The 26,796-nt window shown below is 42.3% G+C and overlaps 1 protein-coding gene and 1 long non-coding RNA gene across 7 annotated transcripts in view; one reads left to right on the top strand and one right to left on the bottom strand.

Moving 5' to 3' along the window:
- RGS6 (regulator of G protein signaling 6) overlaps positions 1-26,796 on the top strand; it is a 594,402-nt gene that overhangs the window by 318,716 nt on the left and 248,890 nt on the right. The window lies entirely within an intron of this gene.
- LOC144220537 (uncharacterized) lies at positions 1,033-25,814 on the bottom strand. Of its 2 annotated transcripts, none has more exons than XR_013331771.1 (6): positions 25,766-25,814; positions 19,589-19,655; positions 16,570-16,648; positions 16,389-16,439; positions 6,670-6,741; positions 1,033-1,102 (listed from the first exon to the last, which is right to left on the bottom strand). It is a non-coding gene; the product is annotated as an uncharacterized LOC144220537 (long non-coding RNA). The 2 variants fall into 2 exon arrangements; XR_013331770.1 differs by lacking the exon at positions 1,033-1,102 and adding an exon at positions 5,345-5,424.

Below are 26,796 nucleotides of genomic sequence, written 5' to 3'. Positions count from 1 at the left end.
TGCAAGCAGAGAGAGTTTTATACATGTGAGGTTAGAATTTGAAGCTCAGGGGCACCTGGGTGGCTCAGTCAGTGAATCGTCTGCCTTTGGCTCAGGTCATGATCTCATGGTTCATGAGTTCAAGCCCCGCATCGGGCTCTGTGCTATCAGCTCAGAACCTGGAGCCTGCTTCAGATTCTGTGTCTTCCTCTCTCTCTTTCCCCCTCTCCCACTCATCCTCTGTCTCTCAAAAATAAATAAACATTAAAAAACTTTAAAAACAAAAAGAGTTGGAAGCTCAGACCTAATAGCCTTAATTGTGTTCGTGAAGTAAAAACTAAGTCACCTTCATGAGAGAGTAGGGCAGAGTGGGGAGCTGGAAGAACGAGTTGAAGGATGAGACAGGTGGGTGACCAGTGATGATGAAAAGAGCTGCTAGGAGATATTGGAGGCCCAACAAAGACTGGAAATCCTATTAGTCAGGGTTCTCCAGAGAAACAGAACCAATAGTGTGTGTGTGTGTGTGTGTGTGTGTGTGTGTGTGTGTGTGTGTGTGTGTAATAAAGAGATTTATTTCAAGGAATGGGCTTATGCAGCTGTGGAAACTGGCACATCTAAAATCTGTAGGACAGGCCTATAGAATTAAAACTTCCAGAGAGGAATAGATGTTACTCTTGGGGCAGACTTTCTTCCTCCTCAGGGAAACCTCAGTTTTGCCTTTAAACCTTCCTTCTGGTTGGATGAGGCCCAATGGAGAAAAAGCTCCTTTACTTAAAGTCAACTGATCACAGATGTTAACCACATTTGCAAAATTCCATTACAGCCACAACTAAGTTAGTATTTGATTAAATAGCTGGGTACCAGACACATGTAAAGCCATGTGTCCCTCAGAGACCATAAACTCTAGGGACCAATCTGCATCCTTGTCCCCTCTTCAGTCCCACACAGCTAAGTATTGAGCAGGTAGGAGCAGAGAAAATGAAGTGTTAAACTAATAAAGATTGAGGGAACTTTCCGAGTGGGGTCACTGGAGGCTGAGGGGAGAGGCAAGGGAAATTGCTGCTAAAGACTAGATGAGTGGTGTCCCTCTGGTCCAGGCTGGACTGAGAAGTTTCTTCCCCAGCTGTAAAGTGGAAATAATGGGAATATTAGCCACATAGGTTAAAATAAATAATGCATGAAAAATACTTACATTGGGCACTGAACTAAGCACCACATTAATTTTCAGTTGTTTTCATTGCTGTGGTTTCATTTAACTGTCAAGGGATTGACAGCTTCCATAAAGTCGAAGAGTAGGTTTAGCGGAAGTAAGAGTCTGAGGTAGGTGTGGTATATTGGAGTTTATTTATTCATCCAGTAATTATTGAATACGTACCGTTTATGCACCAGGCACTGTTGGCGGTGCTGTTGATAAAGTGGTAAACAAAAGTCACTTCCCTCATGTGGTTTATGTTCTATTTGTGGCAGGAGGCATCAGCTAATAAGCAAATAACTTCAAAAAACCAAGCAGCAATCAGTTAGGCAATAGATGATGGGGTCAGGAGGGCTGGGGCGGGATGGTAGAGTCAGAAGGAAAGCCTTCTGATAAAGTGACATTTACAAAGGAACCTGAAAGAATGAAGGGAGAATGTTTCAGGGAAAAAAAAAAAAAAAAAGTGGTGGTACGAAGGGCCTGAGGCAGGAGCCTGTTCTTCCCTGGAGGAGAATGGTGGGAGGTAAACTCAGGCTGGTGTCAAGGGCCAGATGAGGTTGGGTATGGTTGGTCATTGTAAATTCTCTGGAGTTTATTCTCAGCAATCCAATGGAGAGTTTTGAGCAGCAAAGTGACATGATCGGAGTTACCTCAGATAAGAGTCATTTTGGAGACAACATGAGTAATGCCCAAAAGGAGGACAAGGGTAGAAGAAGAAGACCAGTTAGGGAGATCTTTCCATAATCCAAGCAAGAAGAACTTGTGATTTGAAAGAATTATTAGGCATTAACAGGCCAGGATATGGCCATGGGAATGTATTGCCAGAGTGGTCTGTTGGCAGAGATCAGGTGGTCCAGGGCCCTAAAACAGCATTTCTGGGGGAGGTTTCTACACTGACACAAATTTGTTCAAGATGGCACAGGATGGGGTAGGGTTAGGGGCAGGAAGAAGGACTGTGATCTAGGCTCTGAAGTCCTTCTTGAGCGAAGGGGGTATGAGTAAGAAGGTGGGAGGGGACAGTTGTAAAACGGTATAAAAAGGATTTAGATTGATGTCAGGATCCTGCCTCAGGGCCTTTGCACTCACTGCTGTTTTTCTCTGGAACGTTCTCTCCCTAGTACCTGTGCAACTATCGTTCCCCATTCAGCTTTCTATTTAAATAGACTGGAAGACTATGAGTCAGAAATAGCATAGTAATAACTAAGACCGCTGTCTTACCTCTGCCCCTACGTCACCTGGAATGTGGAAGAATGGGCGGCTTCCACCTGAAAGGTCTGACATGGAAGTAGTGTCTACAGGGAAGAGGTGGGTCTGGGTTGAGGCCCACAGGTAGAGGAACTGTCCTGTGAAAGGGGTCAGAAGGCTGAGGACTCTACTGACCGTGAAGCAAGAGACTGAGCAGGCACAATGGAGAAGATCGTGTCTGAGGGAGGTCAGTAGAGGAGGAAAGAACCAAATGTGGAGAAGGTGCAGAGAGGCCTGGAATGAACAACTTGCTGGTGTAAGAGCTGAGGAGACCAGACATGGTATCTGAACTTACTGATGCTTCCTGGAACACCAAACAGCCTAGGTGCCCATGGGCCGTGAGTAGGTATTGTCTGTGGTGGCGTGAGGAGTAACTAGGTAGCTTACAGGATGCTTGACTCTTGAATGAACCGTGGAAGGCTCACACTCTTCACACCTGGAAGGGTGTGAATGTTTGAATCCAAACCAGATAGAACTGGCAGAGAGATTGGGTTGAGGAGGTCTCTGTCCACAGAAATCAAATCCTTCAGACTATCCCACTTCAGGGGCTAGACCGTTCCGTCTTCAATGTAGGCCATCATTGCCCTGGATTTACAGAGGGACGAGTTCCCTCCGCTGAAGATGTCAAAGCAGTAAAGTGGACAACTACTTGGAAGAAATGTAGATAATGGGGGCTCGAGCATTTCTTGGGGGCTTAACTAGATAACCCTTATTTTCCACTTAACCTTGAACATATATGGTTTTATGGCTCACAAATGCCACCTTGATATTTTCTTCCGGTGGGATTGAGGACAGGTAGGTACATGATTTATGGAATGCAGGGCTTGTGGAAGTTTAAAATGGTTTTTAAATGTGGAAACGGTATTAAAAATGAATGGAGATCAACTTTCACAACTTCTGCATGTGATATGTCCCTTAAATTTAAATCCACATCGGAGGATCCAGGTTGGTCCTTGTGTACTTGAAATTAGCACGATGCTTGTAATATGGTTTTCAATCAGCTGTTTTTCAGGGCACCTTTGGCAAGGCCAGGTATATGTTAACCTTCAGGGGGCATGGAGGAACAGCATAGTGCCTACTTCTGTGGTTTCACAGTTATCTAAAGGGACAGGAGAGAAGGCTGGCATGAGACAGACCAAAGCTAAAGGCATATGCAAGGGGCACAGTGTCAAGATCATCTCTGCCTATGATATGAGCATTAGCTAAACTGGGCTCCCTGGAGAGCAAGCCCTGTCCCCAGACCATGGCTTTTTGTGGTGATGGTGTGGAGAGCATGGTGGCTGGCAGTCTTTCACGAGCATCCGTGGTACAGGAATATTTCAACCACAGCATTTGGGGGTGGGAGGGTGACTGTGCTTAGGGTTGGTTAAGGGGATGGAAGTGCATGCCTATGGTAGGCTTGACAGCCAAGTTCACTGCCAAAAGGTGTGAGAGCTGAACCCTTATAGAACTTTATGGCTTATGTCTTTCATTGAGTACCTGCTATGCTCCATATTCTGATAAGCACTTAGCACACATTGCCTTTAGTTTTTCTAGTCATGCCATTCCAGTCCTCCCACTTTGAGGAGGGCAAGCAGTTAAGACAGGCTGGCCCCCTGACGAGCCCCCACATGATGAGTGGATCTCAGAAGCGTAACCATTTTCCAAGATCTGGATCTCCGCTGTGTAGGTTCAAATTCGGATTGTATATCCAGGAATGAATGGGTGTTCAGGAGACATGCACTCTCCTGACTCATAAGGGACTGATGTATAAAAACAGGAATGGCAGCCAGTTATTTCACAGTTATTATTCTGTGAACCAGATACATGTATTCTTTGATCAGGGCAGTCTCTTCGAGGGCAGTGATGAGAACATAATTGAGGATCATCAGGTTACGTATGTGTTGAAGCAGAGCAGGATGCATGAGGTAGGGGATCCAACTGGCTGGGTCACAGACCTGTGCGAGTCTAGGCCCTGATCCTGCCCTGCCTCCTGTGAGGCTGGATGCCACCAGGAGGGAGACACCATCGGTCCCAGCCTCTCTCAGTTGACTTGCAGTGACTCCAACACTAACAGTCACCCGACTGGGCTGCCACATTCTTTCTTTGGATGTTCCAATGCCAGGCCTTCAATCAAGGTATAGCCTCACTTGGAGAGTGAGTTTCCTTTCTGTCTTGTCCTTTGCATATCACTGTTTCAACCCATTATTTCTGTCTTTTGGCTGTAGGTTCTTCAGGGAAATCTTATTGTTCCATTTCCAAATTGGGGGAGAAGGGTGTGAAAAAGTGGGGAGGCACTGTATGGTCAACCCTATCTCCCACTGAGAGAGGATATGACTCTCCCCATTTTATAGTTGAGAAAATGAGGTCGCAGTGCCTTTTTTGTTTTTATCCAAGCACCTATTGCCATCCAACATAGTACTCACTTAGGTGTCATTTATCTTTGCTTCTCTCATTAGGATGGAAGCTTTGGGAGAGGAGGGACTTTATTTCCTTCATTGCTGTCTCCCCAGCACGTGGGGCAGGTGCCACACCATGTTGGTGCCAGCAGGCAGCATATATTTATGTGGGATGGACGCATGATCACACACACAGTCCCAGACCCACCTGGCACTAGAGACACCATGCCGCACCCAGGCTTAGTTTGGTAAGGCCAAGGAAGGGAGGGAGCCCTGACGGTATCTGAGCCCAAATGGAAATCAAGTGAAGATTCAGGGCATGTTCTGGGGGAACGTGTGTCCCTCTCTCTTCTTAAAGAACCAGCCTGGCCGAGTGGAGACTGAAGCGGGTGGCATAGGAACACATGAATGTCGAAGGCGTTTATCTGTGTGACTGAAATAACCTTGATGCTACAGAAAGAAGCAACTTGTCCTGCTTTTAATATTTTTATCAATGGAATCTGGAACCAGATGAATCATTTATAATTTTTCCTTTATCAATTTTCTTTCATGTATTTTCACGCATAGTGTCACACCCAAAAGCCACGGCATTTACCAGGTAGCAGCCCCCTGCATGTCAGACCTGAATATCTAGGAGAAAATAAATTGATTTAGAGTTGCCTTTTTGCAACCCCGCCCCCTAAGTGTGATTATATGGTCCCAGCATAGTCTGCTAATTTGCTAGCTGTTGATAGATGGTTGATGGACATCCATATTGTTCTGCATATCTTAGTTGTGAATAAGCAATACAATTTTAACTCATATGTCCAGTCATGCATTATCAGAGGCACCTCTGATACAGAGATACATAAATTCTAGAAATTGTCCTATGTTTATTATATTAGAAAGTGGAATTATTTTCTCTGAGCCTTCTTCAAGGCCGTTAAAAAAAAGATCTTGTTCCAAATCAAATGGAGCTACTTACTGCAAGAGAGTTTTGTACCTTCTTCAATAATTAAAGAAAGCAAGCAAGATTTATAGACAATGCAATTTACATGATGCATTGAAAAATGTGTTCTCACAGCAGCTGTGTTTATCACACACTTTCATTTTCTTAATATCTTACAATGACACGTCAAAATGAAAGGGAAGAGAAGGTGGTCAGGAGCCTTTCCAATTTTATTAGGATAATTTTCAAACCGATAGAAAATCCAAAGGAATTATATAGAGAATGCCCATGTACTAGTCATATTTTACAATTAACATTTTACTGTAATTACTTTATCACTGTTAATAGATCTAGTCCTCTGTCCATCTTATTTTTGATACTTTTAAAAGTAAGTTGCAGAAATCAATATACTTTACCACTAAATACTTCAGTATGCATATTATTAACTGGAGTTCAATGTTGTTTTAGAANGTGACATACAGAAAATTAAAATTTTCCATTCAGTGAGTTTTGGTAAGTGTATATACCTATATAATGCCAGTTGCACATAGGTAACCACTGGTTGGGTTTTTTTCATGGATTAGGTTAGCCTCTTCTAGAACTTCATACAGTTCTAGAATCCGTTAGTATATATATTCTGTTTGGGGTAAATAGATATAGTATATACTGTTTTGAATAAGCTTTTCNATTGTCTTTTTGAGTACTGACTAGTATTCCTTTGCATCAGTAATCCACAATTTGTTTAGCCACTTCCCTATTGATGGTCCCCTAGGCTGTTTCCAGTCTTAGGGGCTATTGCGAATAAAGCTGCTATGAACATTCTTATACAAGTCGTTTTGTAGGTATATGCTTTTTATCTGTGTTTGAAACCTCTGGAGTATGTAGCCTGGTGCAGTCTATACATAGTAGATAGTTAATTATATTTATTTACCTGGCACAGAACTTACATGATGTAATGGGTTTTACAGTATAGCAGACATTTTCTTCCTCATCTGTCCTCACATAAGCTTCACAACTACCTGGTAAAGAGACAAAGGAGGTCCACAAAAGGGAAGCTAAGAAGTCAAGTTACTTGCTAACTGTCATAGATATTGGCTAACAGCCAAGATTTTCTGGCTCCTAATCAGGTGCTCTTTTGACTACTCTCACAGTACCAAACGGAAGGTATTCCTCCTTCACATCCTACCCTTCCTTCTCTGAACCATTTGCTCTGCACCATGGTTACCGCCTTGAATAGTTTCTGGTTTATACTTTGGCAAAACAGAAAACTAACGGCTATTACAGTTTAAGCTCCTGGTCACCAGAATTTATGGACTTTTTCCTCTTCTGCATTATCTTGTGTGCCCACTGCTAGGCCTTCACTGTGTGAGGGCAGTTGAGGGAGGTGCTGGGGAGGGGGGATGTTGAGAAGGGGCCTAGGCCAATCTGGCAGCTCTTGTTGGGGGCTGTTGGTTACCTCCAATAAGAGAAGTCAGCCCTGAGCGCCCGAAGCCTCTCTGTACCATCGCTCTACCTGCAGGTCTGGAACAATGAGAACCAGCCTCAGACCTGATTCTACAAGACACACAAACATTTATTAGCAAGCAGATTCAGAAGCACTCAAACAACCTGTTCTGTAATCCCAAGGATTCTTCCATCTGTCTGTTCAGGCACCCCAGGGAGAGCCTTTCTTGGGGTAATAGTCAGATAGCTTCCTATTTAGGACGGGACACCAGATGAAGTTCTAGTCCGCCCTTCTCTGAAAGTGTGAGGTTGTTAGGCTAGCCAGGCTTGACACACTCTCCATGCAAACCTAGACGTTTCTAGCCAATTCGCACATCATTCATATCCCTCCTTTCACCATTGGAAAATGATTTCTAATATCCCTTTATGCCAATCAATGAATGTTCTGGTGCAGATTCAGAGAGGAGCGTTTGAAGCTATTGTGAAAGCCAACTCAGGGAGCATGAACTCCAAGTGAAATCTTTCAAACACTTGCTAACACCGCTGTCCATATATTTCTACTTAGGATACTTCACATATTAACTAATAATGCTTCAGGGGTGGTTTAAACATGAACCTACCACACACACATAAGGCTCAATATTGATCTTAATGTATTTCAATGCAAAATACAGATAATGCTGGGGAGATATGAGAGTCCATATATTACCCCCCAACCTCCCAGTCCTCCAACCCCGCAGGAATGTCCATGAAATACTGGCAGTCCTGCAGGATCTTGATTTTTGTTTTCCATTTGAGGTGTTAAAAAATAAAATTCAGTTGTGAAACTTTAAAAAATCTGCGTGGTTTTATTCAATGATTCATGAAACGAAACAGCATCCCATCTAGCAGATAGAAAGGAGCTATATAAAATGGAAGGCTTTTCTAGGCACAAGGCAGCAGGACAAGGAAGTTGTCAGCAAAAAGTGGATTGCTTTAGGCAAGGGGAAAACAGAGGGGGTCTACCAGGCAAAATAGCCTCACTAGTGCTGACCAGGTAATTCCAGACTGACTGGTAAAGATTACATCCCTGGAAGAGGCCGAAACTGCAATTAGGTTAGGTAGTCAGTCTCGGTTTGGTGACAGGGGCTTAGCATGGGTGACTCCATTTTGGGCGTGTTGTCTTTTTTTTGATGAGAGAATCCTTCATATTAGTATGAGTTTCACCTCTAGACTTAATGTGATTTAGAGCTTCAGCCCTAATGCTATCTCCTTCATCGCTTCCCACCCTCACTGACAGCAAACCAGTGTGAGTTAAGGATTTACTGAAATTCATTCCTGGGGGATTTTTAAATGCAAGTCTAATGTTTAAATGCAGCTCTGATTACTGCTCTTGGCTATCAGAAGTCTTTCATTTGGAGAGAGAGCTGTTTTACTCCGGGGCAAACAGCACAGAAGCGAGCAGCAATCTAATGCTTTCAAGTGACTCTCCAGGCTCCAAAAGGACCACTCGCTTGGTAACTATTGCTGTTAATTAAGTTTGCAGCCTCATTATTAGTTCCTGGCTCTGCTATTGTTATTAATTATGTCAATATCAATTTGTAGTGGAAGGCAGGTCCTCAGGGAATTCTTTTAAAGTTGTGTGTTAAAATTAAAAATAAATACTTAAGTGTCCTTATCAATAGATATTGAGAGTTTGGGGATTTTATTTCAAGCACTTTCTAAATTTGAGAGCTTGTGTGATGATTTGAGAGTTAGGTTATGAATGTTATCTTTGTTGCTTGGAGCAGAAATTTCTACAACATTTAACTGTGTGATTTAGTATTTCAGTGTTCACCAATTCAGTGAGCTAATTCCAACAATTAAAATTATGCCTTTATAAGGGAAGGAAAAGGAGAGGTCTGGCGTGGGACTTTGTGTCCTGAACTCAAATCAGGCTGGACAAATACAGACGGAAACAAGTTTGTGTGTATGTTGACAAGGACCACTTTCATCCCTTTAGTCAACAGTACTGTATTCTTTATTGATTTATTTTTTGAAGTGTTTACTTATTTTTAAATGAGAGAGAAAGAGAGTGGGGGAGGGGCAGAGAGTGAGGGACAGAGGATCCAAAGCAGGCTCTGTGCTGATACCATAGACCCCAATGTGGGGCTCGAATTCACTAACCATGAGATCATGATCTCAGCTGGTTGGACACTTAACCAACCAAGCCACCCAGGCGTCCCGTTTTTATTTTTGAAAGCTTTAAATCCTTCCTGTCCTTTGGTCCAACTCTCCAGACACTGTTTGCCCACTGGACCCCTACGCAATCATAGTACGAATTGGTTCTTTTACCTATAGTTTGGTTTTGTTTTTGTTTTTTGCTCTATCAAGAAAAAACCACCCACAGTTCTCCAGGTTAGAGAAGAGAGCTATTAGCATTTTGATATATTTTCTTCCAGATACCTTTCTAAACATATATGCTTATTTAGATCACACAGTTTTATAACTTTATCTTACCCCCTTTTTATTTAAGTGTTCTTTATTATTAGACTTTTAAGTTTTGTTTATAATTTTTATTCTTATGAAAATAAATATATATATTGCATTAAGCAGCCCTTTTATTTATTTATTTATTTAAATGTTTGTTTATTTTTGAGAGGCGAGAAGAGGAGCAGAGAGAGAGGGAGACACAGAAGCTGAAGCAGGCTCCAGCCTCAGAGCTGTCAGCACAGAGCCCAATGTGGGACTCGAACCCATGATCTGTGAGATCATGACCTGAGCTGAAGTTGGACGCTTAACTGACTGAGCCACCAGGTGCCCCAGCCCTTTATTTTCCTTAATGTTTATTTTATTTTTGAGAGAGAGAGAGAGAACATGAGGGGGAGTACAGAAAGAGGGTGACAGAGAATCCCAGATAGGCCAGCCACACTGTCAGCACACAACCTGATGTGAGGCTTGAACCCACAAACTATAAGATCATGGCCTGAGCCAAAATCAAGAGTCTGATGCTTAACTGAGCCACCTAAGCACCCCGAGCAGCCCTTTAAATAGATGTTTGAGAGCATCTCCAATTATCTCCTTAGGTGCCTAGAAAGGAAATTTTTTCCTAAAGATATGAACATTAATGATACATATTTAAAATCGCTTTTCAAGAACTGTACCAATTCCGAGTCCACTAGAAGCATTTCAGAGTGCCTGGCTCACTGTAGCCGTATATCTAATAATAACATTCACTTGCTAAGTTAATAATTTTTTAATTTAGAAACTTGATTAAGGAGATATGCTGGAATATCAAATAATGACCTATTTTCAGAGCTTCAGTTTGCTTTTGTTGACAAAAACATCTTTTCTTTTTCAAATTGGACTCAATGGTTGGCATGCTGCAAATTAACAATATACCGAGTGACAAGAGAAAATACAGAGGTTATTTACACAAGCATGTGAGAACTGCTCAGTAATTAGTTACTTTAGCCAGAGGTAAAAGTTTATGTATCAACTTAACAAAGGACAGGGGAGTGAGGTTGGGGAGCATTAGGGTTGCAGTGGAAAAATATGGAAAATTCAGTTGGCGTTTTGATGCTAATGTCAGTGAGCAGTCAGTCTCCATGGGAGTTGAATTTGCAGGAAACCTTGGAGGGAGGTCAATGGCAGTTGTATGTGTGAGAGACTCTGCTTTAGTCAGATAAAGGAAGTTCAGATAAGATTTCCTTTTGTATCTTCTGTAGCTGGAATGTTTTCACTTAAAAATAATCTCATACCAGCCCTGGGGGTCTGAGTGAGTCCCTGCGCTCTATTTTTTTATATCATAAATAAATATGCTGAATGAAAACTACATTTTCTATCATGAATTATGCTGAGGACTAGTCGTAATGGTGTTTTCTGCCATTTTTAACTGGTAAAAATTGCCAGTAAGGGATGATGCAGAATAAAAGGAGAAAAGAAAAAAAAGTTCCAAAGTTCTTTTTTTTTTTTTTTTAAGTTGCTTTTGAGACATGGAGAGAGCATGAGCAGGGGAGGGGCAGAGAGAAAGAGAGAGAATCCTTAGCAGGCTCAGTGCTGACAGCACAGCTCTATCTCATGAACCGTGAGATCATGACCTGAGCTGAAATTAAGAGCTGGAGGCTTAACTGACTGAGCCGCTCAGCCCCCCCCCGCCGGATAATTTTTTTCATAGATATGAAGATATTTGGGTGGATACTGACTCTGACTCTGATAGTTGGGGGAGGGGGAGAGATAGTAGTGTGGCTTTCAAAGAGTTTTTAACGTACCCCTTGATAGAGTAGTACTTGGAATTCATTTATTTTAGGTTATAGTCATGAGATATGTTTAAAACTTCTGAGTTACACTCTTTGAGGGAGTCACAAATACCGAAGATAGGAAATTCAGATCAGTTTCTTCTTGGTTTGCGAGCCTCCTAGAAAGTAGTTTGTTCTACACATATTATTCAAGCAAATCTCAGTTCCTTGAATCTTGACTTTTGCAGCCACCCTTGATCTGAACACCCCCTCCAGCTTTGTGGATAATGCAGTGTCAGAGGCATAACTGAAAGGCGTGACGAGTAAGAAAATGGGTTACATATACCTCCACAAAAAGTCTCGTTATACCTGACAATGCGATTCATTTTGGGCTCTCATTGCACACTTGTCACATATATTCATTGTCTTCCCATTCTCCCCAGATCCTTTGGCAAATCCTACAGGCATAAATGACATGAGTTGGAGAAGAGATAAACCCCTCCCCCTTCCTTTAGATTTAATATTGAAGTTAAATGTGCTGATTGCAGTGAACCACCTTGCTTCCCTTTATTTTATTTGGGGAGGGGGCACTTAAACATTTCCTCTAGGAAATGTACCTTTTTTTCCCTGTACTTTCATAACCCTGGCATCTGGTGTGACTGATTCAGCTCTTCAGTCTGGGACAAAGTGACTTTTAAGTTTCTAGAGCTATGAGGAAGCTATAAAGGGAATGCAATTCACTCTGTTAGAGAAATAACAGCCTGGGAGCTCAGGGACTAGAAATGTTGCTCTCTAAAGGTTTGTTAGAGCTTTACTTTGAATTTTATTCCTCAATATTTTTGTTGGCCTGCATCAGTGACTCTAATTATATATAGAAGATAGAAATAGCAGATATATTTAGCAAGTTGGAAAAATCCCTGTAGTCTACCCTGGGAGCAGCTAAACATACGGAGTCAACCTAAGAATCTGAAGACCCTGCGTATTCTCTAAAAGATACTGGTGACTTAATAGCAGTAGCCCAGGGAGCACAACGGAGCCAGAACACTGAGCAGGGAAGGTCATCAGTAAGACCTCCAAGAGAATTCCCAGTGCCCATTCCATGCTTTTGTATATTATTTGTCTAATTTTTTTTTTCAATTTTGGAGATTTTCTGTTGCAGGCTTTCATTACTTTCCTCAAGCGTCAACCCCACCTACCTCTCTCTAAGCGAACAGCCCACACTTACTACTTCACCGAGAAGACTGCTCCCAGGGGGATACTAGCTCCCACTGCTTTATGATCCTGTCTATTCCCTAGCCTGTGCCTCCATCTATCCCTGCCTCTCGAGGAAAAGGGGACTGGCTGTACATGACCTCATAGTGTCCTCCCTTGGTGCTCCACTGGGAAGTTGCTCCAAGAACAGTCAGACTCCCTCCACCAGGCTCCTTCCCTCACCCCAGGAAGCCAATTAGAGTCGCAAAGAACTGAAGGGGGGAAAAGAAAAGATGTCTAGCCTGGCCCCAAGGGTGTCTGGCTCCAAGGTCCTGAACACACCAGGCATGGCCAGTAGCCACTGACAAAATCCAAAAGAAGAGGTGAGTAGAGGTGAAACAAGAAAGGAATTTATTTCAGTGAGGCCAACACCAGAGAGGCAGCGGACTAGCATCTCGAAGATTGTGCCAAAGTGGCCGAAAATGCTTCCAGGTTTATGTAAGGAAAATGTGGGACAAAGGGTGATGGGTACGTGCACATGGGCAGTAAAGGTCGAGTCATCATTGTCCTGGGGTCAGTTATACAGGGTCTCCCTGGCTCAGGCAGTCCTTATTGCTTGAGATAGTAGTTTTGATTCCCATCACAGGATGCTTTGCACTCAGGGTCTTTTACCTGAGTTAAAAAGACAAGCCGGAAGGAAGACCTTAATCAGGATGATACAGAGGGAGGTCAAAATCAAGATAGATACAGTCCTCCTTCAGATGGAAGGAGAGCTAGTATGGGGCCTCCCAAGCTCCCCCTATCCCTGAACCCCACACTCATAATCCCCCTGCCATGTCCAAGGTGAACCGAGGTGAAGCCATGAGCACCATCAGCCCTCATGGGTACAGGCAGTCAAGGGTGGGTTGTCTGGAAAATGCTAATACAGTAATAAATCTGACTAAAAGTTGATCTGCTTTTTATTAGTAGTAGGTTCTGGAAATTCTAAATTATGTCGGTGATACAGTACTTCTCCCCAGAAAATTCTTTTGTGGGTTCAAGTTCTAAACAATCAGTACAATGATTGTTGAGTATTAACATCAGTAATAAAGTATTGCTGTATGTTAACTAACTGGAATTTAAATGAAAACTTAAAAAAAAGAAAAGGAAACAAATAATCAAGTGGCACCTTTATGACCTATCCTTTAAGAAATATTGTATTCTATTTGGAAGTTAATTTAGAGAACTCTCAGATACAGAGTTTGACTTCCTGCACACGTGCACTCAGTTATATACAATCAACTGTGTGATGGTGACTTTCAGGAGTCGACTTGACTGGCCATGGGGTGCCCAGATTAAACATTATTTCTGGGTTTGTCTGTGTGAGTGTGTGTCTAGATGAGATTAGCATTTGAATCGGTAGACTCAGTAAAGCAGTTTGCCCTTCCAGAATGTGGGTGGGCGTCATCCAGTCCATTGAGGGCCTGAATAGAACAAAAGGCAGGAAGAAGGAATTCACCCTTTTTTTCTGTCTCATGGACTGAGCTGGGACATCTCATTTCATCTCCTGCCTTTAAACTGGGGTTTATATCATTTGCTCTCCTGTTTCTCAGGCTTTCAGACTTGGACTGAATTAATATCTCTGCTTGTCTTGGGCCTCCAGCTTGTAGATGGACTTCTTAGCCTCTGTAATTTCATTATCTATCTATCTATCTATCTATCTATCTATCATCTATCTATCTGTCATCTATATGTCCATCCATATACCCATCCATCTGTACATACATACATACATACATACATACATACATCATTTCTCCCAAGTGGCTCTGTCTCTCTGGAGAACCCTGACTAATACAAAGTATAAATTCATAAAAACTGGAATTATTTCAGGTTCTAGTACAGTTTGTGTCTCTAAGCCCCGAGATACTGCATATTCCTGTGTTTAAAAGTATATTCAGGGGCTCCTGGGTGGCTCAGTCGGTTAAGCGTCTGACTTCGGCTCAGGTCATGATTTCGTGGTTCGTGGGTTCAAGCCCTGCATTGGGCTCTGTGCTGACAGCCAGCTCGGAGCCTGGAGCCTGCTTCAGATTCTGTCTCCCTCTCTCTCTGACCCTCCACTGTTCACGCTGTCTCTTTCTCTCTCAGAAATTAATAAAACATTAAAAAATAAATAAAAATAAAAGTAGATTCAAAATAAGCAATGACAGCACAAGAATCATAAGGATAAAAAAGCAAGGCTTGCTTAACTGCAGTTCTATGTTTAAATCTTTCTCTGAACCTGTGGAGTTTACTCCTTTGAGAGTGTTTCTTTTATGTGCCTTTAAAAAATACCTTATTATAATTAAAAATTATTAATCCATTAGTTTTCCCCATTTTTATATTATAGTAATTAATTACTGGCCTATTTATATACATACAAAATTTAATAAAAGATAATTTTTTATGTTTTCATTTGTTTTCTGGACTGTGTTATTATTTGTTTTAAGATCATTTCTGAAGATAATTTTGTAGTGTAGAGGGCGGAGGTCTTTAATGACCCACTCTTGGTATGGCCCAGTCCCTATTCCTACTGTCCCATATTCTCCCTACCCTTTCTTTTCGCATTCCCGTGCTTCTGTAAACACCTAGAAGAACATACTTCTGTGAAGACGTGCCCTGATTAGTCCACCTCCTTTCTTTCTTCTCTGTATTTAGCATCCCACAGGATGTGGCATGTAGCTGGATGCAAGCTTAGATTTTTTTTTTCTAATATGTTCTTTTCTGAAATCGAATGTGAGCTCCCTGAAAGCCTAGGTTATACCTCAAGTCTATTCTTTGGCATCCCCAACACACTAACTAGAAGTATCTGATTGACAGAGATATGTGCTCCATAGCACCAACGGATCCTTCCAGAGCAACTCCTCCACCCTTGAGAATGCCATTGTAAGAACTCTTAAAACTTTGTGTGATCTTTGTCATCTTTCTCTCTCTGCTTTGGATGACCAAATGCAACTGCTTATCTTCAAGGCAACAGAGCTTGCTTCAGACATTCATTCTCAAGGCACTTGCAGGGAGAGAAGGGAAATCCATAGTGAGAGTTAATTTCTGGCTTTACCCCTCACAGAGGTACTTTTATAGCACTGAAGAGGAAAAGATGAAATGAAAAGAAGACTGTAGACTCCCAGCTAGGTCAGTGAAAGCCATCTTTATTTGCATCCCCTATCTTGGGCCAGCAATTCTCAAAGTATGATCCAGGGATCTCCAGGAGTCCCAGAGATCTTTTCAGGGGTTCCATGAGGTCTACTGATTTTCATAACATCGCCTGGGCATCATTTGCCTCTTTCATTTCCCTCTCACAAGTGCATACTGGAGTCTTCTGTATGCCACATGACAAGTGATAGCTCAACAGATTCAGTGTGGAAGCAGATATGAGAACCCAATTGTGGTGCATTAAAGTAGGTAGTAAAGAGATTTGCAAAGAATGTAAAATGGTGCCAGTCTTCTCACTGCTTTTTGGGGGGAAATATAATTCTTATTCGTGAAAGTATTCTATTTGTTAACATTCAATGGTTTGTTGTTAACTTTTAATAAATGAATAAATATACTTTTAATTCCTCGGTTTTAATTTTGAATCTAGCAAATAGCACTGGCTACAACCTAAACAAACAAAACCTCTTTGGGGTCCTCGATAAAGAGTACAAAGACCAAAAAGTTTGAGAATCACTGTCTTAGGGCAGCTGTACTCAGCTGTGCCTTCCTGAACTTGCTAGGACCTTCTTCCACCTTCTCCCTGTCTGCTGGTCAACTCTCTCTTGTTTTTCTTGTAAGCCAGGTTTTCAGCTCTAACTCAGGAATTTTATCTCAATAAAACTTACCTTTTAATGAAACCCAGTGAGGGGCTGATCTGTCTGGCATTTATATTCACTCTGCAACATGAATGGAATGAAGGATCAGTTTTCAATTGTATTTTTGATGGCCTTTGGGTTTTATGGAGTAGAGAGGGGTGGGCTAACCCATTAAGTCAAGTGAAAGGGATAAGCAGTTTTCAAAAAATACCTCTGTTGCCTTCTGTTTCATCATCCTTGCAACCTTTCCCATAAATTCTCCTTGTGGATATTCTCCTGGAACTCTCTGGCTGGAATTTACAAGGAAGTGGACTTTGTAAATTGGGGGATCAAAAATCCCAAGCAATATGAAAACATTGATAAGATTCTCCAAAGAAAAACAGTCTAATTGGTGTGGTATGACTATGATAATAAAAGAAATTCCCAGGATCTAAGAAGGTAGGGGGGAATATTCTGGCACTCATTAAATCTCTGAAACTCATTAAATCTTGGTGAAATAAAAGTTATTGATACAGGCTAGTGGGTTTTGACCTTAGACACACTTGATGATCACCTACTAGCTTGTAAAAACAAAATGCTTGTGTCCAGGCAATTGAATCAGAATCTTGTAGGGGAAAAGTGATTCTGATGCATAATAAGAATTAAGAACTGATGACATAGCCAAATATGTGAGCAGATAACCAAACAAAGACCATAGTTTTTAAGTGTATGGAATCAGTCATTTATTCAGTCCTGGGACCTGCCCAGAAATTTGAACTGAAGTCCTATTTAACACGTAAGTATTTTATAGCCTTATAGGCTGATTGTAAGCCCCAATGGGAATTGGTGGGTAAGCAGTGTCACTGGAATAAAGACCCTGAATTAAACTAGAAGGAATGTGTTAGACTAGTTTTTACACTACAGGATAAATTGGCCTGTGTTTCTTTGATCTGGTAGTCCCAACTCATGGGATGGAGATCCCTGGAGGGCTAAGGAGATGTGGCAAGTAATGCAAATCTATATAAACATCAAGTATTATCTGTAACCTAAACATGTAGTATGGTTCACTCACACATGTCAGCCATTCTTTTTGAAATGTATGCATGGACTGGATTGACAGACAAGATAAAAATATTAGAATGCATATGGAACACATTTCTTTTTATCAATTAGTTCAAAAATATTTAATGAATATCAACTATGTACTAAGTCCTGTGTATTGAACGAGATAGCCCTAAGCCACAGAGACCCACAAATTAACAGATAATTGTCATCTAGTGATTTGAGTACCAATCCCATTATATCTATCTGTGGTATAAATTTAGGCGTTTGTAATTCTAGAATAATTGCCTTCAAAGCCAGCATGTATGCTCTCATCTCCCTGTTAGCCTGTACAAACCTGCTCAAGTGATAATTTGCCATCCCAGGAGAGAGGTACTGTCATTCACAATTGTTTCAACATTAGATATAGTAAGCAATGTTTTGTGAATGACTATAATGGTTTTAGCTAAATTCATTTTCTTTTCTTTTAGTGTTTATTTATTTACTTTTGGAAGAGAGAGAGAGAGCGAGCAGGGGAGAGACAGAGGGAGAGGGAGACAGAGAATCCCAGGCAGGCTCTGCGTTGTCAGTGCTCTGCGCTGTCAACCCCAACACAGGGCTTGAACTCACAAACCATAAAATCATGACCTGAACTGAAACTGAGAGTCAGACACTTAGCTGACTGAGCCACCCAGTCTGTCGTTATATGTTCTTTGTCTGTAGTTACACAAAGTAAAGCAATAGTCATGATGGGGGGAGGCAGTTGATCCTTAAAATACATTGACATAAAAAGATTGAAAATACCATTGCCCCGATCACCTCTCTTTATAGAGGAGAACTGTGACATTCAGAGCAAGATAATGATTTATTCTAGATCCCCTGCTTATGAACTCTTGGTCCTGGATTTTTTCAGAGTACTGACTTGAATTTAGCACGTGACTTCTTAATGTCTTGTGCCAACTATTGCTGCTTTTTCCCCAAACTCTCACATGTAGGGATGCTTAATTGAGTTACTGTTCCTAATTACTGTTCCGTCTTTATAAGACTATTACATAGCCCTGTAGTAGTCAGGTAACTGACAGCGCCTCCTTGTGGTGGGGAGTACACTTCTGTATCCAATGGTGTCAAGCTGGGCCATATTACTTTCTTTGGCCAATAAAATGTGAGCCAAACTGATATAACTATGCACATCTGTGCTTAAGCTTTAGGAGTCATTGTGGTGGCACAAGGCACATGGGTGGCTCAGTTGGTTAAGCTTCTGATTTCAGTTCAGGTCATGATCTCATGGTTTGTGAGTTCAAGCCCTGCATCGGGCTCTGTGCTGACAGCCTGGAGCCTGCTTCGGATTCTCTATTTCCCTCTTCTCTCTGCCCCTCCCCTGCTTGCACTCTCTCTCTCTCTCAAAAATAAACAGTAAAAAAAAACTTTTTAAAGAGCTATTGTGGGATTAAGCTATATTCTTTTATGTCTGCCTTGCAAATGGCATATTGTAATGGGGAATACTATACCAGCCTATAAAGAAGATCTGAATCAGAGTCGTAGCCTGCCCACAACTAATATGTAATGTGAATGAGAGATAGATCTTTGTTTTGGTAAACTCTGTGATTGGGATGTTTGTTACTACAGCATAACCGAGTGAAAGCTAATCCCTACAGTAGGCAAGAGGGCCACAATTTTCTTCTTAAAGGACCAGATAGTAGCCATTTCAGGGTGTGGACTGCATTCAGTTTCTGTCATAGCTACTTAAGCCTATGGCAAAAGTAGCATAGACTATGTAATCAAATGGGTGTGGCTATGTTATAGTAAAAATTTACAGGACACCTGGGTGGCTCAGTCAGTTGAGCATCCAACTTCAGTTCAGGTCATGATCTTGTGGTTTGTGGGTTCAAGCCCCACGTTGGGCTCTGTGCTGACAGCCTGGAGCCTGCTTCAGGTTCTCTATTTCCCTCTTCTCTCTGACCCTCCCCTACTTGCACTCTGTCTGCTTTGGATTCTCTCTCTCTCTCTCTCTCTCTCTCTCTCTCTGTCCCTTCCCTGCTCAACACTCCATCTCTCTCTCTTTCTCAAAAATAAATAAACATTAAAAACATTAAAAACAAACCTTTGTTTACAAACATGGGTGGCTGTAGGTTGCTAGCCCCTGCAGTAGGATTTTATTTCCCTCCCTCCTTGAGGTTGGATATGGTCAGTGAAGTTGGATATACACCTACCTTGGCTAGTAGAACGGAAGCCGTTTTGAGAACTAGCACACGTGGTGTCTTCTCTGTCAGCCTGAGTCTTGAGAAAGAATGTCAGAAAGCTGAGTGCCAACCACCCCATGATAGATATGTAGCTTGACTATTAGAAGCAAACCTCATTGTTTTAAACCACTTCAAAATTTATGGGGGCATTTGATACCAGAGCACCACTAGCCCATATTTACAGATATAGGTCTGTCTTGCATTATGTTTTCGAGGACTCCCACCCACTGCCATCCCAGTGGGTCCTGTGTGGCATTTCCCGTTATTGACTTCTTTATAGTGTTTGGGTTGTTGATCATAATGATGGAATTTACTTAAATGATGTTTTGAGTGTATGAGCAGGATTGTTCTATTGAACCAAACAACCACAAATATTTAACAAATAGTCTAATTACATTATGAGCGCTTGAATAGTTTTTTAAGTATAGATTCCTCTGAAAAAATTTTGAAGTTCAATTTGTTGTAGATAAAATCTGTTAGCAGGTTTGTTTGAGTCACAAGGTTGATCCTTGGGAAAGCACAAGTCCAAGACTATCATACTACCCACATCTTCTCTGGTGTGTAAAGGTTAATTAGCAAACTCCTGGTTGGTGACAAAAACATGAGTTCAGAAAGAGTCATCACATTATATACCCAGGAACATATTTCTTCAACCTTCAAGTCTGGGCCAAGTGTATGATGGTCCGCTCAGACCTGTGGCTTCCTTTGTGCCATCCCTTTTTGTGTCGAGTCCTGTCTGCTTCCTGGCAGTACGTGTAGGAGAGCTGTCCTTTCCACAGGCCCTGTCCTCCCGGGTCTGGTTAATTGCTTCTCTGCATAATATGCCAACCAGCAGCCTTAAATTGTTATCCAATTTAAGGTTGCCAGAAACCCCTTTGCACCTACTCTGTGATCTCCACGGTTATTTCTGGAAAACTCCCAATTTGCAAGGGGCCTTTTGCTTCCCTTCGTTATGCCCACGGGAGAACAAATCAGAGAGAAGCAGCATCTCTGTGTGTCTCAAACTGCAAGTCCCGGGTGGAGAGACAGAATGAAAGGTAAAATCCCTTTGTTGCCTAGAGGACACTCAGTCCCCATGCAGCAATCACTCTCAGTGGGTCTGGGCTTGTGGGCACCATGATCGTGGCTCATGCTTTTCAGACATTCCCTGTAGCATCACCTACAGTTAGTCCTAAAAGTTTTTGCTTTCAATGAAAGGTAAGAGATTAGTGTTTTCATCATATTACCTTGGGTGGGGTGTGGTGAGGCCAGGCACAGATCAAGAGAGAGAAACTGGAGATGTACAGGTTGTTACAGCTCCCTAGGGAGGACACAGCCTCCCACACAGAGCCACTCAGGAGAAGCTCCATAGTTGATCACCAAGCAGAGGGGGGTGGGGAAGAGTGGACAAGCCTGTTTACTGTGGCTTCCACAGGAAGAAAAGAAGAACACAGAGCAAACAGGTCTAAGATTCACTAATTTAAATCATTTCAGCAGACTCTGGGGCAAAGGGGCTATTCTGATGGCAGGTACTTGGCCCAGGGTGACTAGGGTGAATACACAGTGGCCCACAGGGTAACAGCCCCGTAAGGGAGGTGGTTGGGGGTGTGGACTTAATTGGAGACTCAAGAATGGGAACTGACTGGTCATTAGTCAGGGCCTCAAAACTGGGTCAAGACAGAGCACGTATGCAAGCGCGCACGTGCGCGCGCACACACACACACACACACACACACACACAGAAGCTATAATACAAGTAAGAGAACCACCATAATTTTGGGATTCTGGTACCTGCCACAGTCACTCCAGAAACTGTGTTTTGTTACATCTAATAAGAGTGCAATTAGTGGGTATTTGACTAAAATCGTTGTTTGTTTAGAAGGAGTTTCTTTTTTTTTTAAAGAGAGTTTTTATTTTTTAAAAACATTTTTAGTGGTTATTTATTTTTGAAAGAGAGACTGAGAGAGAGAGAGCGTGCAAGCAGGGGAGGGGCAGAGAGAGAGGGAGACAGAATCGGAAGTAGGCTCCAGACTCCAAGCTGTCAGCACAGAGCCTGACACAGGGCTCAAACCCAGGAACTGTGAGATCATGACCCGAGCTGAAGTCAGACACTTAAACGACTGAGCCACCCAGGTGCCCCAAGAATTTTAATTTTTTTGAGAGAAAGAGAGAGAGCGAGCAAGAGAGAGATCGTGTGCACACATGAGCAGGGGAGGGACAGAGAGACAGGGAGAGAAAGAATCCCAAGCAGGCTCGACACCCAGGGTCCAGCCTGCCACAGGGCTTGATCTCACAACTGTGAGATCATAATGTGAGCCGAAATTGAGAGTCAGATGACACTTAACTGACTGAGCCATCCAGGCGCCCTAGATAGACGTTCTGAATTTATTTCCTTATCGGTTCCCAGAGGTGGACTGAGACCCATGGACACCTCAGGTTGGTGGAAGAAGGAGACACTCACATTCTTTATTCAGCTGATACTTTTTAGTGAAGGCTTCGAAGAAGCTGACTTTCTATTCTAAAATTTCTTTATGTTTGAAATAACTATCATATATAGTACATATAAAAGAGAATTTTTCCCTATTTGTATAACTTTTATTCCCGTTTCACATTCTCTACCCCTCCTTATTAAATAGAATTCGTTGCTCACATTTACTATGGGCTAGAAATAAATAATAATTTATAAGGCAAACCTGATTAAAACATGTAGATTTTCCACCTGGTTTTTATGTCAGTAAATGTTTCCCCCCCTTTTAGGTAGCTTTTCTTTGCAATTTCATTTGCGATTTTGGAAATATACATCTTTTGACAAATATTAAACGTTTTCAAATTTAAACAGTACACCACTTAGTCCTCGTAAACAGGATCATGCTATGCTTTATTCCGTTTCAGAGTTTCATTTGAACAGCATCGATAACCACAGGCAGCTGTCAACTTATTGGCCTTGGGACTGGGGTCTGTAACAGTACTCTGACCCCAAGAGGTGTCACCAAGATGATCTGAAACTAGCAAGAAGATTACATCTTAAATATGTTCATATGATGATGCTTTCTGCTTTAGTGGGAGTTTTGCCAGTGGTGTTAGAAGTTGCTGTGGAGGGGCGCCTGGCTGGCTTGGTCGGTTGAGCATCTGGCTCTTGGTTTTGACTCAGGTCATCATCTCATGGTTTGTGGGATCAAGCCCCATGATGGGCTAAGTGCCTGCTTGGGATTCTCTCTCCCTCCCTCTCTCTGTCTCCCTCTCTGTCTTTCTCTCTCTCTCTCTCTGGCCCTCTCTCATTCTCTTTCTCTCTCTCTCTCAAAGTAAGTAAACTTAAAAAAAGTTGCCATGGAAACCAGAATTAGCTGGCACTTTATTTTTGATTTGTTCTAGTGACGTTGTAATACCCCTCATGGATTTTTTCACCCCGGCAGTTATTAGACTGACAGTATGTCCTGAAATACTGTGTTCTGTAGAACCTTAGGATTCTTCTAAATTACTTTAGAGGTTCCACGAAGCAGCTGGATCACATCAAAGCAGACTCATTAAGACAAGAGCTGAGTAGCCCCGGGGGGGTGGCCACCTGGAGGAGAGAGTGGAGGGGTCAGGCTGTCTTTACAACTGCTCTGGTCCAAGAAGGGCAGCCCGTACCCAGGACCAGCCCCCAAGCCCCACTCCCAGTAATCACCCAGCCCCAAAGTACTGGAAGTGCACGCAGCGTTTGGAAAATAAAGAGGTTTACTGTTTAAAAGGTTTAAAAACACTGCTCTAGCATTGTTTATGAGGAAAGAAACAAAGAGTAAGAACAATACTGAATTTGAACAACTAATATCTTAAGACCTGGGAACATCCTGTGCTCTTACAGTTATAATTTAATCCAAATACATTGGAACTACACTGTAATTCAATTCTAGGCAAAGAACAGAGTTTTGTACACAGCTGATTCATTTTGGAACACTCTCCCAGGATTTGGTTACAGAAAAGTGCAAAGGACTTCTTTGTGTTCTTCCACCCATAGTGCCGCTCCGTGACCCCGGTTTTAGAGATAGCAGTAAGGGTGTCCTCAGGACCTGCCACTCTATTTTCACAAGGCTTGTTTGGGTTGCCTTTAGATGCTGCATCCACATGGTATGTTTGGCCGGATTCTGTAGCTTGGTTCTCAAACGAGGTCTCCATATCAGCCCATTAACTTGTTGCCTTTGTTAGCACAGTGGATTTTAATGCCATCAGAAGGGGCTTGCTGCATGCACTGGACCATTTCAGAGGCCACCGTTGCCTTGTGATCACGATATGCTGTAGGGAACTGTTCCCCTTCACAATGTAGTGGGTTCAGGCGACGTTTCCTCCGGCTGCTATGCTCTCCATGTCTGGGTTACCTCTGAGTTTGAGACCCCTGCTAGGTGACTGTTTGTTTTGAATAGTCGGTTGAGCATTTGAAACGGAGCCAGAGCAGATGAGGTCACAAACCAGCAGTCTACACATGTCAGCATCTGTGGGGGTTTTGCTTCTTTTGTTTTGGCTTGATGTTTAAAAATTTTGATTCAGGGGACGCCTGGGCGGCTCAGTCAGATATGTGTCCAACTCTTGATTTCAGCTCAGGTCATGATCTCACAGCTTGTGAGATCAAGCCCAATGTCGGGCTCTGTGCTGACAGTATGGAGCCTGCTGGGGATTCTCTCTCCCTCTCCCTCTGCCCCTCCCCTGCTCACTCTCTCTCTCAAAATAAATAAATAGCCTTTAAAATGTTTTTGATTCAGTATTAATTTGATTCTAAGTCAATCAGTTTGATTTAACAAAATATTAGTAGATTTTACTATAAATGAAATTTAAATTTTCTTTAAAAAAAAAATCAGATAACATTGGAACTGCATGTCCAAGTTAGTTGGCCCTGAATAGCACCTTACTCCTTTTTATGTGTGTGTGATTTAGTTTCTTTTTAAAAGCTTCTTAACATTTATTTATTTTTGAGAGAGAGACAGAGTGTGAGCGGGGAAGGGGTAGAGAGAGAGGGAGACACAGAATCTAAAACAGGCTCTAGACTTTGAGCTGTCAGCACAAAGCCCAATGCAGGGCTCAAACTCACAAACCTGGAGATCACGATCTGAGCTGAAGTCAGACACTTAACCAACTGAGAGACTTAGGTGTCCCTGTAACGTGTGAGTTCAAGTTTACCACAGTCTTCACTATTCCCTATGGTTGCTCTCTACATTACCTGCTTGGTAACTTAGGCATCTGATTTCAGGACTCTTATTTTTATAATATCCTTGATGTAGGCTTAGCGATATATCTTATCCCTGAGAGGATTGATTAAGAAAACATGTCTGGAAATGCTGGCATGCTATGCAACTTTGTAATACAACAGAAGTGTAGAATACTATCATTGTTAGTCCTCTGAAATCAGGTCACTGATGGTTAAAGAAGAAAACCTTAATGAACAAGAATTTGAAATAGCTAATTAAAACAACTTCAACAAAGTCATACATCTCCCAAAGTACTCTGCTCCTAACAAGTAGCTTACCCAGGGCATCTGCCCCATTTGTTTTTCAGTCAAATAAAAATTTAAGAATATTCCACATAAGGGGCACCTGGGTGGCTCAGTCAGTTAAGTGTTATGACTCTTGATTTCAGCTCAGGTCATGATCTCACAGTTTGTGAGATAGAGCTCACGCTGATGGCATGGAACCCACTTAGGATTCTCTCTCTCTGCTCCTTCCCTGCCTGTGTGCCCTTTCTCAAAATAAATGAACTTCAAAAAAGAATATTTCACCTAAATATTTGCATAGCCGTATATTTTAATCAGAAAACAGTATATGGCAAAGGTATGTTTTATGTGGGCCTTTACACGTATAAAGGAGGGTTAGTGTGCTCTATTAAATGGTTATAATGGTCGCTCCTGTTAGAGAAGAATCCCTGGAAGGCTGGGATTTTAGTCAAGGTGCACTTCTGGCTCATTGAGTTTGGTACCATGTTTTTAGCACGATGTTGCTAATTTTCCAGCAACATAATTTGAAATGAGGATGTAGAATGGGTTATTTTTAATTATCAGAAGGAACTCATACTCCAAAGCTGAAAAGAAGTGATAATTATCTAATGTTCTAAAATGGGGTGCTAGACATGGCAATGGAGTATTTAAGAAAAGATGTCAAAACCAGTCCAGTGGCTACCAGTCCTGGCACAGCTCTAGCCTACCTTAGAGACATGCAGAGAATATAGACACCATCTCTGTAAGGAGCTGTGGGATTCCTAAAGAGGGCGGGGCGTGTCCCTCCCATTGCCATGGAGACAGGAGTGGAATGCTAAGGGGGAGGGTCTCTAATCTGGAGACTAGGGTCATGGCCCCAGTGGCAATTATTTCACTCCCCTGGCCGATACCAGCTAAGCTGCCTTCAACAGGGCAGAGTGGAGCACAGTGAAGATGAGGCGGGGGCATGTAAATACAGAGACAATTGCCTGATTCTCACCTAGAGAATTTGGTAGCTGGGAGGTTGCTAAAGCAGCCCATGAAAATGAGGCAAGGAGACCGGTGTCAGTAGCGACAGGCTCAGCTTCCATTTGGCGCAGGGGGAAAAACTACCATGTGTTCTCCTTGAGTCCAGCAACACAGGAAAGGTAGAGAGTTTGAGCAGTTATTGCTAATTCCTTGCCTGAGAAGTAGCACATTGGGGTGAGATGATCCAGGCAGTGGACCCAGACTGTAACATGCATGGTGCATGCTGATGTAGGAGACTGTGTGTGTGTGAGGGGGGAGGGGGGCACATGCACGCATGTGTATGCACGCAATTGTGTATGCACAAATAGGTTGGGGGATGGATCATAAAAGGCCTGTCTAATGGTTGTTGAAGCATAACAGGGCACTAGGCGTGGGCAGTTCCATGTGGGGCTCTGAAGAACATACACATATAAGTCTCCCATGAAAGTTCCAACACGTGACTGCTTCACACAGCCAACTGTGATAGCCAGAGAGAAATGCAGACAGCACAACCTGATGTCAAAAGATAATCAGCCCCCACTCCACTGATGTCTCTCTCCTCGTGTTGATCCTAGAGAGCTACAAGCAGCTGGGGGATGGTGGGGAGCAGTGAGCAAAAGGAAAGATCACTGCAGGTCACACAAGATGGACTAAAAGGAGAGAAACTTTGAATCAGCTGAGATTGAAATTTTTTGATATGAGATCACTAGACCTTTAATAAATGAATGAATCATGGAACAGAGTGCCTGGG

Source organism: Crocuta crocuta, unplaced genomic scaffold (genome assembly GCF_008692635.1).
Source record: "Crocuta crocuta isolate KB4526 unplaced genomic scaffold, BGI_CrCroc_1.0 scaffold186, whole genome shotgun sequence".
Taxonomy (NCBI): Eukaryota; Metazoa; Chordata; class Mammalia; order Carnivora; family Hyaenidae; genus Crocuta; species Crocuta crocuta.
This window is presented reverse-complemented; position numbering and strand designations above follow the sequence as displayed.